Below are 15,308 nucleotides of genomic sequence, written 5' to 3' on the forward strand. Positions count from 1 at the left end.
AAAGTTAATGAAAAACCTATTCAAGTTGATTGGGAAGAAAATCATGCATAAATATGTTTTTAACCCTTTGACATATACCTAATAATAAATTACAATACCAGATGTATGTAAGACTATCAGTACATTATTTTTCCACAAGTGCACTGAATTTTGTTGTGGATTATATATTTATATTTAATATTAACTCCCTTAACATCCTTCATGTCATTTTTTTAAATGTAGGTTTTCTACTTTTCCATGGAAATTTCAAATACACTTTTCCTTGAGATATTGTTCATTTTTCCCAAATTTCTGTATTTATTAGAAGAAAATGAATAGGTGAATATTTCTTTACTAATTCATGGAGTAACTTGTCATTCTTTATATTTAGCGTTAGCCTCTCTTAATTTAATGAATGTGCTTTTTTTTTTTTTTTTTTTTTTTTTTTTGACAGACAGAGTGGACAGTGAGAGAGAGAGACAGGAAGAAAGGTCTTCCTTTACCATTAGTTCACCCTCCAATGGCTGCTGCAGCCACTGTGCTGCGGCCGGCGCACCACGCTGATCCAAAGCCAGGAGCCAGGTGCTTTTCCTGATCTCCCATGCGGGTTCAGGGCCCAAGCACTTGGGCCATCCTCCTCTGCACTCCCCAGACAGAGCAGAGAGCTGTACTGGATGAGGGGCAACCGGGATAGAATCCAGTGCCCCAACCGGGACTAGAACCCGGTGTGCCGGTGCCGCAGGGGGAGGATTAGCCTATTGAGCCACGGCATTGGCGGAATGTGACTTCTTGACATGCACTTTCTTCATAGGATTTTCCAAGTTTGTTAATTTTATGTCTCAAGAAAAATCTTAGTTTATCAAATATAACTTATTAGACTCTCCTGTAGCTCTTGTTAATTAATTTTTCAGTCCTTTGTCTAAACAGTTAATTTAAATATTTTCATTTATTTTCCTCATAAGTCAATTTATAAGAGAACCTTGTCCATTCTACATGTTTACAAGGAAAATGTCAATGTAATTCTTTTAAAATTTTACCTAAATATGATTTTGAATTCCTATCTAAGAGAAAATTTTAGAGAATTCAAATAACCTATTTATTTTAAAGATTTACTTATTTATTTGAAAGGCAGAATTACAGAGAGAGAGAGAGAGAGTGAGAGAGAGACAGCAAGAAATATTTACATCTACTGGGTCACTCCCCAAATGGCCACAATGGCCAGGGCTGGGACAAGCTAAAGCAGGAACCAGAAGCTTCTTCCATGTCTCCCACATGGGTCCAAGGGCCCAAGGACTTGGACCATCTTCCTCTGCTGGATTGTAGGTGGAGCAACTGGGTCTCAAATCGGCTCTCATATAGGATGCCAATGCAGCAGGTGGCATTTGTATCCTCTACACCACAATGCTTGCCCCTAAAATAGCCAATTTAAGTCTTTTCTTCTTTTGTTTTCAAAGTGTATTTTAAAATTTATTTTAAAGTTTCTGATTAGTTGATGAATTCGGATCCTGAATTATTATTGGATACTGTTTTCATGAAGAACTGAGAAGGGTCTATGATTTTACGCAACTTGCAGGTTAAAAAAATTCAAAAGCTTTATGGATTTGGGCAAAAAGGAAAACACAAGATTTTTGTGTTAAATCCAAAAGAGTATGTTACTTAATCCTAGCACAGCAGGAACTATTAGCAGCATATTTACACCAGCTCTTCTTGCCCCAAGGTGTGTGGGGGGGTACACAGATGGGTTAAAATACATGATTGTTAATGCAATGGCCCATTTAATAGGAAAACAACCCAAAATCTTAATAGTGGACAAAAACCATATTTGACCATATTACAGATAGAAATTTGGGTATTTTTCCTAAGGCTTAAGTAAACCTGCTGTTTAATCCACAGAGAGAAATATGTCTATTTTCCAATAATATTGGCTTTTCGACAATCAAATTATCTGGAACAATGGCAGAAAGTGTATCTGCTCATACACTATGTTACAAATAAGGAATCTCCATGAAGAATTGCTTTTCGATAGTATCTTCTTTATTTTTTAAATATTGTAATCACTTTTGTTTAAAAATACGAGTAATTAATTATAACTACTTAGATGTGCTTGATCATATATGAAATGCATATTTATTATCAATATTTATTAGTCTAAACATGCTTTATATATATATATATATATATAATTACTTTTTTTTATTTATTTACCTGAAAAGCAGAGAGACAGGCAGACAGACAGATAGAACTCTACTATCCAATGATTCACTCCCCAAAGGTGCTCAATGGCCACAGCTGGATCAGATCAAAACAAGGAGCTAGGACTCAATACAGGTCTCCCATATAGGTGTCAGGGACATAACCATACAAATTAGCATGAAGCTGGAATCAGTAGTGTGGCCAAGAGTTGAAGCCAATCTTTTCAATGCCAGATGTAGGCTTATCAACCAGCAAATGCCCATCTCTGTTTCAGTTATTCAATTTTGTTCTACATGTATGTAAATTCTCTGAGAGAGGTATATCTCGCTATGACTTGTCTCTTAGTTTCTCTTTATAAGTACCCATAGATTGATGTGAATGTTCAATACATTTATATGTGTGTCTTTAACCAAGATATTGTTACAATAACCACACAAGCAGTAAATCATGAAGAGGCATGATGGCATTGTTGTCAGGCTACGGGCTTTAAAATTAAAACGTTCTGGGGTATGGCATTGTGGCATAAGAGATTGAGCTGCCACTGGGGACTCTGACATTGCATATGGATGACAGTTCAGGTCTTGGCTGTTCCACTTCCAATCAAGCTCCATGCTAATGCACCGAGGAAAGTAGCGGAAGATGGGTCAGACATTTGGGCCACTACATCCCACGTGGAGACAAAGAAGCTCCTGGCTCCTGGCTCCTGGCTCCTGGCTTCAGCCTGTCCTACACCAGGCATTGCAACCCTTTAGGGAGTGACCAGTGGATAGACTATCTATCTGTAATTCTACCTTGATACTTATGTGTTCTTGGTAAGTCATTCAACTTTCGTCTATTTCAGCTGTGAAAAAAAACATATTAAAATCTATATATAATTGTTACAATAAGTATTTCTTCAGTAAAATTACGGAAAATATTAGTTTTTCAGCTTGTATGCGCTAAATACAACAAAGTAACTGATGTATAAGATTATTTATGCAGTATTCTTGGCCTATGCATATGTGAAATACCTATGTTTCCATTATCAAATTATACTTTTTTGATTTTGTGACATATAAAACTAATTGTTGCTGTTCTTTTCTTCTTTTCATTAAATTCTCAAAATGTTAAATGTAGTTATTTACAAATCATTAATTTTTCATGTTTCAAAAATTTTCTGTATCCAACATTTTTGTATGATGCTATTGTCTCTAGGAATGCAAATAACTTTAAATAAAGTAAAAGAAGTCAAATCTACCTTCCCTATGTAAAGTCTGATAGTTTCATTTCTGACTACATTGGAGAGGAGAGATTTCGGGTTTGGGTTGGAGTTCTGATACCATAAAATCATTCATCCTGTAGGAAAGACAAAAGAGGGACAGTTTTGTCAAGAAACTGTTATGTTTCAGAAAATTTCCAAGCAAAATAATTAACTGTAGACACTGAATCACAAAAATATGAGGCATTTCTCTTTTCTCACTCATTAAGAAATATGGATTTTAATAAAATATAATTTACATACTTAAAATTAGATTTTAAGGTTTTTATCTTTAGTTTGTTTAGCATTATATTTCTTGATGTTAGATATAGTGCATTTACTTTGGGCAAAACATATTTGTAAAGATCAGTAGGTTTTATTTTTAACTTCCTTCATTACTTCTATATATTCTGAAATAAGATCTTAAAATGAAACTACTTACAAGGATATAGATTTCAAGGAGCATATATTTAAATATTGTTTTCCCAACAAATACCTTACATAAAAAATCCAGTCATTGCAAATCGGTTCATTACTGGGTATATGATATTTTCCTTAGGATTCTATACTGTGTGGTCATTTGAAAGTAATTACAAAACTATTTTGTGCAGCATGAAATGCAGCCCAATTAAAGTAGCCTCTGGGCTGCCCCAGTGATGATGCTAGGGAAGCAGCATTTCCTCCAAGTCCCTTAATACTTCCAGTTCTTTAACTTTGTTGATTTCCTGTTTCCTGCCAATTTAATCTTTTTCATATTTTAGTATACCACAATTCTGGAATAAAATATATAATAGGCTAAAATTCAGAAAAGTCTCCTTTAAAAATGATTAAAAATAAATAATTTATAAAATTGTCAAAGATAACAATCAGAAAAAGAAATAAAATATCTCAGGAGGAGGGGATAAAACTATAATTAAACTCCTACTTAATATTTGGCTCAAATATAAATAATTGAAAAATAAAACATGTAAAGTTAATTACCACTACTTCTAAATTTAATATAACATAGACATGCATATCTAAACTGGATTTAAATTCAGTTTCTAATGAACTTTATTTTCCAAAGAAATGACTTTTTGAGACTTTGAAGGTTGGTTTTTAATAATTGTAAATTATAATTTGTTTAACACTGGTGTCTCATTAGCTATAAGAAAAACTCTTTTTGGAGAAAAATATAAACAGTAATTTAAAATAGAGTTTTTTTCAGGATTCAGTGATGATTATTTGAGAGTGAAAGTGGCAAACTCGCACTACAGTGTATACATGACAGGTGTGTGCAACATTATTTCATATCTTAAGAATGTAAGATAGTGCCATAATTTAAAGTTTTACCCCTGAGATATATATTGACAGATAAATTACTCTAAAAATTAAAAATAAATGTATACTAATTAAATTACAAAGCATCATGCCTTCCTCTTCAGATATAACAAATTATGCATTGTAAAAATTTCTTTATGATATTTTAATATAATTAAGTATTATAGTGTTAAGCATTCTTAAATTTTTTTTTCTAATAGAGATCATTGTCTTTCTTTATGCCCTCTCTGCTTCCCGACTGAACAACAACAACAAAAAACACATAATTCATGAAATCACCCAAAGTGTATACATGGCTCCCCCCCACAATTGTATTTTTCTTCATATCACATTTATTAAAAACGTTGACAAGGAAGAAGACATGTGGCACTGAGAATATGATTGGCCCCTGAGAAAAGAAAAGAGAATTAGATTTCTGAATTGACAATGTCAACAAAGCAACCTGTTGTCAATGTTTGTTAGTTCACCTGTCACTTGACAGTTACTTTATTATTCTAATTCCTTCTGCAGATGAATATTGTGTTGGTGTTTTGCTATAAGATCTAAAATCCTCAATTTGTTTCTAATATGTATTAAATTCTAACTTGTATAATTTCATCAAACATTTAGGAGAATTCAGGAACAGTGATTAATTCAGTATTTGATGTAATATTTGTTGTATTATATAGTTCAATAGCCACATTAAGTGAAAGGACCCCAGGAACAAGGCTGACATTGTAGCTTTTCTTAATAAATGCATAGTGGTAAGAGGTAACACTGAATAAACTAATTTCCTGAAACCTCTATGACCTGAAATTTGAAATTTTCTTTTTTTAAAAATATAATTGTATCATTTAGAAGACTTCATGGGGCCAGCATTGTGTTGCAGGAGGCAAAGCCACCACCGGCATGCATCCCATATGGGTAACAGTTCAAATCTTGGCTGCTCCACTTCTGGTCCAGCTCCCTGCTAATGTGTCTGGGAAAACTATGGAAGATGGCCCAAGCAGTTGGGCCCTTGCACCCATGTAGGACACCTGGAAGAAGTTCCTGGCTTCAGACCAGACTAGCTCTGGCTATTGCAGCCCTCTGGGGAGTAACCAAGCAATGCAAGATCCTCTCACCCTGCTACCACGTAAACTCTGCCTTTCAAATAAATAAACTTTTTAAAATCAATAAAATAAAAGATTGTCCATTAAAATGTCCATTATTGGGTAATTACCTCAATGTTGTAATTCTGGAATATATAAAACTCATTTTGAATAATTTCATTCCATTGTCAATATCTTAACTCTGTCATATCTGTTTTCCTTCTTTAGTAAACCTACTTTTTGCCACTTATCCTTTCCTTTCTTTCTCTGCAAGATGTCTAATCTGTGTGATGGAAAACACATAGAGGCAAATAATCATTACTCATATTTACAACAATAAGAGCTAGATTTTATCAAAATATCTCCATAGAAAGTAAAAATATCTAGAGTTCTTAAGAATGCATGACATTGTTTTGAGTCTCCAATATACAGCAATGTGATTTGAAAAGCATGCAATAAAACTCACAATTAGGAAGTCATCAATTAAATATTAGTGTATAAGAAGGCACATTTTGGTGAAGCATTAAAAATACTTCAATTCTGTCTTCTAACTCTAATGTGGTGCTGTACAATAGGTAGCCCCAATTTGTGATATGTGGCTACATAAATTTGAATGTAGAAGAATTAAAATTAATTTACTCTTTGCTTTCTCAGATACTTTGGTCATTTCATAAATTCAATAATTACTTACACCTAATGATTATCATATAGGACACTTCAAAGAAATTTTTATCACTGCAGTTTTATTGCAAGGTGGTACTCTATAGAGTATGTGACATTTCAACAATATATGTTACATATTTAATTAAGGATATTTTTGATATAGATGAAAATTATAGTTCTCATAATTCACTAAAATCTGTTTAATTATCTGTAAGCCACATAATACTGATCAAATTAATGGATCTTGTCATCTAAATTTTAAGGAAGCAACCTATTGATAATTATCTGGTAGTCTAACTAAAATTCTTAGCTAAATCAAAGGCATGCATTTAGCAGTCATTGGCTCAATAGAAGCAACATAGAGAAAAGACCATGATTTAGAAGAGGAAACAGATTTGTTAAATATAAGTTTCAGAATGTTTTATAGTTACTGAAATGAAATGTTAATTTTTTGCATAATGATTAGCCAAAGGATGGCAGGATCAATTTCTACCTGGTGGGAAAGGAATGACATATAATGTTTTCTATAGCTGACTCTAAATAATGGCGTAGATATTTGCCAATTTTATTGTAGGAAACAAGGTAGGAGGGAATATGTGCTGTCAGGAGAAAAGCTGAAGTGTGAACAAAATCTAATGGTCCTACGTCCTATAAAGAATGACAAGTTTAGGAAACAAAATATAAGTATGGAAATGAAAGATCGATGTGCAAGACATAAGTGTTTTAAGGCTGCAGAACAAGACCGGAAGGATTTTGGACAGCTCTGTGTCATTTAATGGGCACATCAGTTACTAATACAGATATCACAGCTGCTCCTGTAGGAACATGAATATAATAATTATGAGTATTTGTGATCCTATTTCTTTTTATGTCACTCTCATTGTGTCTTTTAGTACTTTGTAGAAATATTACATATTTTTGTCTGTTATATGTTATATTAAAAATAGAATATATAGTAAGATGTAGTAATGATACCAATTTATATAAAGTTGAATTTTAAGTTCTGCTAACCATTTCTCTTTAATGTGATTTCTGAGAATTAAATATCCTATCTGTATTTGAAAATGACCTTGTTTTTTAAAATACACCATCATCTTTTTAGTGTTATTTTGACCTCACTCTTCACAATTCCATTTTTAATAGTGTTTCATATTTGACTTTATAATCACTGTCATTGTAAGAATGATAGATTTTATTCCACAGTATTTTCATTACGTATCTTGTCTTCAGAACAAGTACTTCATTGCTGGATTTCATTCATTTATACTACCAGAAGACTTTCCAAATTGTTGAGTACCAATTTAATAAATTAGTTTTCACAAAATTCATGGAAGCTATTATTCTCATCTATTTGACATTAAAAAGTGTCTCTCCTTGTTAATCATCAGGAGATTAATTATAGCTGTGGTCATCAAATCAGCAGTGTGAAATTGAGGTAATTCATATTCAAATAATAAAAGAAACCTATGTATGTACATATAATGATATATCACGAGCTTTATTACATTTTAGAGTGATTTTGATATTTTAAATTTTAGTAAATTGTTTAATTGAAAAGCAAACTGACAATGACAGAGATAGACAGAGACAGAGAACTTCCACCCATATACTGGTTCACTCTTTGAATGCCTACATTAGACAGGACTAGGGCAGGCTGAAGGCAGGAGCTTCCCATGGATATCCAACAAGGGTGACAGGGGCCCAAACTTTGGCCATAATCTGCTTCCTCTAGAGTATATTATCAGGAACCCAGATTGGAAGCAGAACTAGATCCCAGATGCTCGAATATGAGATGTGGACATCATAAGCAACAATTTAACCCTTGATATTTTAACCGAAATCATTCTAATTACCTCATAGATTCCTATTTACAAAGTAACTTCTAGAAAAGAGAACGGCATTTTGAATACCCCTCTCAACTCAATGTGCTGCAACACCTGAGCCTCCTCCAGGAGCCAGGATCTCCTTTTGGGTCTCCCAAGTAGGTCTGATGGGCCCAAGTACATAGGCCACTATCGACTGCCTCCAAGACACAGTAGCAATAACCTGGATCAGGCAGACAGAACTCAATCCCAAGCACTCTGATATTTGTTGCAGGTTGCAGGCTTTTAGTTTTGATGTTTCTTTTTATTTTACGAAGACGATGAACAATTAGAATATTTGTGGTTCATTCATAGCATGATTTTAAACGCATTTAATATATATTTAATCTACAGTTTCTTTTTTGGAATCTCAAATTGTCCCAGATTGGAGATAGAGAGGTTTCTTAATCTGGTTCCTTGCATTTGTTAGATGAAATAATGTAGTCAAGTATCACAGCCAAGTAGTTTTTGATAATTATCTTGTTATTTTTGATGTCAAGGTATCACTTGACATCACTTGACCCTTTGTCCAGAATCAGCAATTCCCCAAGGTGATTTGAAATAATATTCAACTTGTGCATTAGAGATGTTTAGTATCCCTGCTTTAAACTAAAGCACCAGGATAACAAACATTATTACAAAAACAATCTGCTAAGAAATTTTGCAATTATTCACCTCTATTTCTTTCTTTTTTTCTTTTCTTTTTTTTTTTTTTTTTTTGACAGGCAGAGTGGACAGTGAGAGAGAGAGAGAAAGGTCTTCCTTTGCCATTGGTTCACCCTCCAATGGCCGCCGCTGCAGCCGGCGCACCGCGCTGATCCGATAGCAGGAGCCAGGATCCCGGTGCTTTTTCTGGTCTCCCATGGGGTGCAGGGCCCAAGAACCTGGGCCATCCTCCACTGCACTCCCTGGCCATAGCAGAGAGCTGGCCTGGAAGAGGGGCATCCGGGACAGAATCCGGCGCCCCGACTGGGACTAGAACCCGGTGTGCCGGCGCCGCAAGGTGGAGGATTAGCCTATTGAGCCACGGCGCCGGCCGTAATTATTCAGTACTTAGATTTTATTCCAGTAAGGATATACAGTCAAAATATTATTGTAATATCTTTTAAAGGAACTTTTATTATTTTCTCTTTATAATCATTCATTTTAATTTTGATGTTAATAATTCATTTTAAAATTAACTTTGCAAAAAATCAAGTTAAATTACATTATGCAATATAATTCATGTTACAAAGGCAAATCTAACAAAAAAGTATATTCCAAGAAGTCTACACTCTACTTTTATTCTTGTCCTTGTACTTTACTTATTCATCATTATTTTCATTTTTATGGGGGTTTTTTTGGAGATATATTTGTGGGGTCAGTGCTGTGGCATAGCAGGTAAAGCTGCTGCCTGCAATGCCTGCATCCTTTGTGGGCACTGGTTTGAGTCCCAGCCACTCCACTTGCGATCAAGCTCTTCGCAAATGTGCCTGAAAAAGCCGCAGAAGATGGCCCAAGTCCTTAGGCCCCTATACCCATATGGGAGACCCTGAAAAAGCTCCTTGTTCCTGACTTCTGATTGGCCCAGCTCCGGCCATTGCAGCCATCTGGGGAGTGAACCAGCTGATGGAAGACCTTTCTCTCTGCCCCTGCTTCTTGTTTTTATTTATTTATTTATTTATTTGATAGGCAGAGTTAGACAGAGAGAGAGAAAGGTCTTCCTTTTTCCATTGGTTCACCCCACCATGTGGCCGCTACGGCTGGCACGTTGCGGCCAGCACTCTGAAGCCAGGAGCCAGGTGCTTCCTCCTGGTCTCTGATGCGGGTGCAGGGCCCAGGGACCTGGGCTATCCTCCATTGCCTTCCCGGGCCACCGTAGAGTGCTGGACTGGAAGAGGAGAAACCAGGACAGAATCCGGCGCCTCAATAGGGACTAGAACCAGGTGTGCTGGCACCACAGTGGGGGGATTAGCCTAGTGAGCTGCAGAGCCGGCCAATCTGCCTCTGCTTCTCTGTAACTCTGCCTTTCAAAAATATATGTATCTTTTAAAAATAAATAAATACAAAAATGTATTTATTTTTGAAATGCAAAGTTACAGAGAGAAGAGAAGCAGAGAGTGAGTAAAGAAGAGAAAGGGAGTGATCTTCCATCTGCTTGTTCACTCCTCAGATGGCCCCAATGTCCAGGACTGGACCACAGCAAATCCATGAAATTAGAGCTTCTTCCAGGTCTCCCACACAGGTTACAGTGGCCCAAGCACTTAAGCCATCCTAAATTGCTTTTCCCAGAATGGAGCTGATGAGAAGTGGAGCAGCCAGGATAAGAACTAGCGCCCATATTGGATGCTGGCATCCCAAATAGTGGTTTAACCTGCTACACAACAGTGGTCCCACTTTTTATCTAATAAACCCTTTACGTATATTAAAATATTAAGTGATTATGTGACTTTATAAAGTTATTTGAGGGGGGCGGAGCCAAGATGGCGGAATAGTGAGGGCGCGCACCGATAGTCTGGGAAAATTTAGTTTAATAAAAGGGGAGTTACGGTAGCCTCAGAAAAAAGAACCAGGAAAATATTGCAGACAAAACTCTTCTGGATCCAGTGGGCGTGAATCGGAGGACCTACTGGGAGAACAAGGTCGCCCACCGCGCGCGAAAGCCGAACCGCAGGACCAAGCCGCGGGACTGAGCCGCGGAAGCCGAGCCGCGGGACTGAGCTGCGCAAGCTGCAGGGTCTGCGCGCAAGTGCTCGAAGGGGAGTGCAACAGCGGGGAGACTTGGGAAGTCCAGGGCTCCGAGTCCACACATCGGCGCTGGAAGGGGAGCAGACCTGCGTGGAGAGCGTGGGAGCCCACAGTTCGGGACATCAGCGGCAGACTCAACACACCAGCGCTGGAACGCAAGGTGAGCCGAACCTCAATAACCCGAGACACCGGCAGGCAAGCGGAGAGAGGAGACTAGAGGGAACGACCCCCGGGGCGGGGGGGACTTCACCAAGCTAACTGGAAGAGAGAGAGAGGGGAAAAAAAAAGGTGACTGGTATGGACACGGGTTTCTCTCTCTCCGCTCACCTCTCAAGGGCGAGCAAGACAAAGAGCAGGCGCCATCTTGGACATACGTCATAAGCAGAGCGACCTCAGGTCTGCACCGGCCCTGAGCCTAGCAGTAAAACCTGACTCTGGGTGGGGCGAATTAACAGGAGATTAGGACTTAGTAAATTTATGGTGCTACTGAACTGAGACTGTGAAAAAAGAGACGGTGGGGGAGAGAACTCACGGAATTCACGTGAGCACTCTCCAGAGACGCTACAATTCCGTAACTTTGGCAACCCAGTGGGAGACTGAAGGAGAATTTGAGCCCACTCTAAGGGCCGAACAGATTCCCTGTGTGGTCCTTGGGAAAGAGCTTCCAATCTCTGGCTCCTGTGGGTATATCATTTGCCTGCTAACTACCTCCAACTTTGTTCAGCTGTGCAGAATAACTTCCCTGTTGAATCAAAAAAAAAAAGAGAGAGAGAGAGAGAGAGAGAGAGAGAGAGGTTTACCACGCCTAACCTGGGAGTGTCACCTTTGGCACACCAAACAGAGCTCTCAGGCCACACCCATCTCAAGCACTAAGGCTCCATCAAAAACAGATAGTCCACTTAATCTAGAGTCATAGTATAACAAGAAAAAGCACCACAGTGAAGAAACCAAATATCTCCAATATGCCAAATAACAAACGCAAAAACCGAGGTAATAAAAACAAAGAAGTCACCATGACACCCTCAAATGAAAAAGACACCCCAATTCAAGATTATGAAGATGATGACATAGAAGAAATGCAAGAAGCAGATCTCAAAAAATTGATAAGAACATTAAGATGTTCTCAAAAACAAATTCTTGAACTACAGAAATCCTTAATGGACAAGATAGAAAATCTCTCTCGTGAAAATGAAATATTAAGGAGGAATCAAAATGAAACGAAACAACTAGTACAACAGGAAACTGGGATAGTGACTGAAGTGAAGAATTCAATAGATCAAATGAAAAACACAATAGAGAGCCTTACAAACAGAATGGGAGAAGCAGAAGAGAGAATATCGGACTTAGAAGACAGAGAACAGGAAAGGATACAGTCAGACCAAAGAAAAGAAGAGGAAATTAGGAATCTAAAACATATTGTCGGGAATCTTCAGGATACTATTAAAAAACCCAACATTCGGGTTCTAGGAGTTCCTGAAGGCATGGAGAGAGAGAAAGGATTGGAAGGCCTTTTGAGTGAGATATTAGCAGAAAATTTCCCAGGTTTGGAGAAGGACAGAGAAATCCTAGTACAGGAAGCTCACAGAACCCCTAATAAACACGACCAAAAGAGACCCTCACCATGGCACGTTGTAATTAAACTCTCCACAGTGAAACAGAAAGAAAAGATCCTAAAATGTGCAAGAGAGAAACGTCAGATTACTCTCAGAGGATCTCCAATCAGACTCACAGCTGACTTCTCATCAGAAACTCTACAAGCTAGGAGGGAATGGCAAGATACAGCCCAGGTACTAAGAGAGAACAACTGCCAGCCCAGAATATTATATCCTGCAAAGCTATCATTTGTGAATGAAGGTGAAATAAAGACTTTTCATAACAAACAGAAATTGAAAGAATTTGTTGCCACTCGTCCAGCCCTGCAAAAGATGCTTAAAGATGTGCTACACACAGAAACACAGAAACACGGTCATCAATATGAAAGAAGGTAAAGGAAGGAAACCAAGGAAGGAACGCTCACAGCAAAAGATCACAGGGAATTCAAAGCATATATTAGAACTTATCTTTGGCAAATGGCAGGGCAAAGTTACCACTTATCATTAGTCACATTGAACGTGAATGGCCTGAACTGTCCAGTTAAAAGACACCGTTTGGCTGATTGGGTTAAGGAACAAAACCCATCTATTTGCTGCTTACAAGAAACACATCTTTCCAACAAAGATCCATACAGACTGAAAGTGAAAGGCTGGAAAAAGATATACCATGCCAACAGAAATGAAAAAAGAGCGGGCGTAGCCATCTTAATATCAGACACCATAAACTTTACCACAAAAACCGTTAAGAGAGACAAAGAGGGACACTACATAATGATTAAGGGATCAATTCAACAGGAAGATATAACAATTATCAATGTATATGCACCTAACTACAGGGCACCGGTTTATCTAAAAGATTTGTTAACGGACTTAAAGGGAGACTTAGACACCAATACAATAGTACTGGGGGACTTCAATACTCCACTCTCAGAAATAGACAGATCAATAGGACAGAAGATCAACAAGGATACAGTAGATTTAAACAACACTATAGCCCAAATGGCTCTAACAGATATCTACAGAACTTTCAATCCTACAGCTAAAGATGTCACCTTCTTCTCAGCAGTACAGGGAACCTTCTCTAGGATTGACCACATACTAGGCCATAAAGCAAGTCTCAGCAAATTCAAAAGAATTAGAATCATACCATGCAGCTTCTCAGACCATAAAGGAATGAAGTTGGAAATGAACAACTCAGGAATCCCTAGAGCATACGCAAACACATGGAGATTGAACAACATGCTCCTGAATGAACAATGGGTCATAGAAGAAATCAAAAGAGAAATCAAAAACTTTCTGGAAGTAAATGAGGATAACAGCACAACATACCAAAACTTATGGGACGCAGCAAAAGCAGTGTTAAGAGGAAAGTTTATATCAATAGGTGCCTACATCAAGAAATTGGAAAGGCACCAAATAGATGAGCTTTCTATTCACCTCAAGGATCTAGAAAACCTACATCAAACCAGACCCAAATCTAGTAGGAGAAGAGAAATAATTAAAATCAGAGAAGAAATCAACAGGATTGAATCAAGAAAAACATTACAAAAAATCAGCCAAATGAGGAGCTGGTTTTTTGAAAAAATAAACAAAATTGACACCCCATTGGCCCAACTAACTAAAAAAAGAAGAGAAAAGACCCAAATCAATAAAATCAGAGATGAAAAAGGAAATGTAACAACAGACACCACAGAAATAAAAAGAATCATCAGAAATTACTACAAGGACTTGTATGCCAGCAAACAGGGAAACCTATCAGAAATGGATAGATTCCTGGACACATGCAACCTACCTAAATTGAACCAGGAAGACATCGAAAACCTAAACAGACCCATAACTGAGACAGAAATTGAAACAGTGATAAAGGCCCTCCCAACAAAGAAAAGCCCAGGACCAGATGGATTCACTGCTGAATTCTACCAGACATTTAAAGAAGAACTAACTCCAATTCTTCTCAAACTATTCAGAACAATTGAAGAAGAGGGAATCCTCCCAAATTCTTTCTATGAAACCAGCATCACCTTAATTCCTAAGCCGGGAAAAGATGCAGCACTGAAAGAGAATTACAGACCAATATCCCTGATGAACATAGATGCAAAAATCCTCAATAAAATTCTCGCCAATAGAATGCAACAACACATCAGAAAGATCATCCACCCAGACCAAGTGGGATTTATCCCTGGTATGCAGGGATGGTTTAATGTGCGCAAGACAATCAATGTGATACACCACATTAACAGACTGCAGAAGAAAAACCATATGATTCTCTCAATAGATGCCGAGAAAGCATTTGATAAAATACAACACCCGTTCATGATGAAAACTGTAAGCAAACTGGGTTTGGAAGGAACATTCCTCAATACAATCAAAGCAATCTATGAAAAACCCACAGCCAACATCCTATTGAATGGGGAAAAGTTGGAAGCATTTCCACTGAGATCTGGGACCAGACAGGGATGTCCACTCTCACCACTGCTATTCAATATAGTTCTGGAGGTTCTAGCCAGAGCTATTAGGCAAGAAAAAGAAATTAAAGGGATACAAATTGGGAAGGAAGAACTCAAACTATCCCTCTTTGCAGATGACATGATTCTTTATTTAGGGGACCCAAAGAACTCTACCAAGAGACTATTGGAACTCATAGAAGAGTTTGGCAAAGTAGCAG

At 37.4% G+C, this 15,308-nt stretch overlaps 1 pseudogene; it reads right to left on the reverse strand.

The window, feature by feature from the left end:
* LOC100346108 (mitotic spindle assembly checkpoint protein MAD2A pseudogene) overlaps positions 1–15,308 on the reverse strand; it is a 46,739-nt pseudogene that overhangs the window by 1,520 nt on the left and 29,911 nt on the right.

The sequence above is a fragment of the Oryctolagus cuniculus genome, chromosome 9 (genome assembly GCF_051225735.1).
Source record: "Oryctolagus cuniculus isolate XC-2025 breed Fujian yellow rabbit chromosome 9, ASM5122573v1, whole genome shotgun sequence".
Taxonomy (NCBI): domain Eukaryota; kingdom Metazoa; phylum Chordata; class Mammalia; order Lagomorpha; family Leporidae; genus Oryctolagus; species Oryctolagus cuniculus.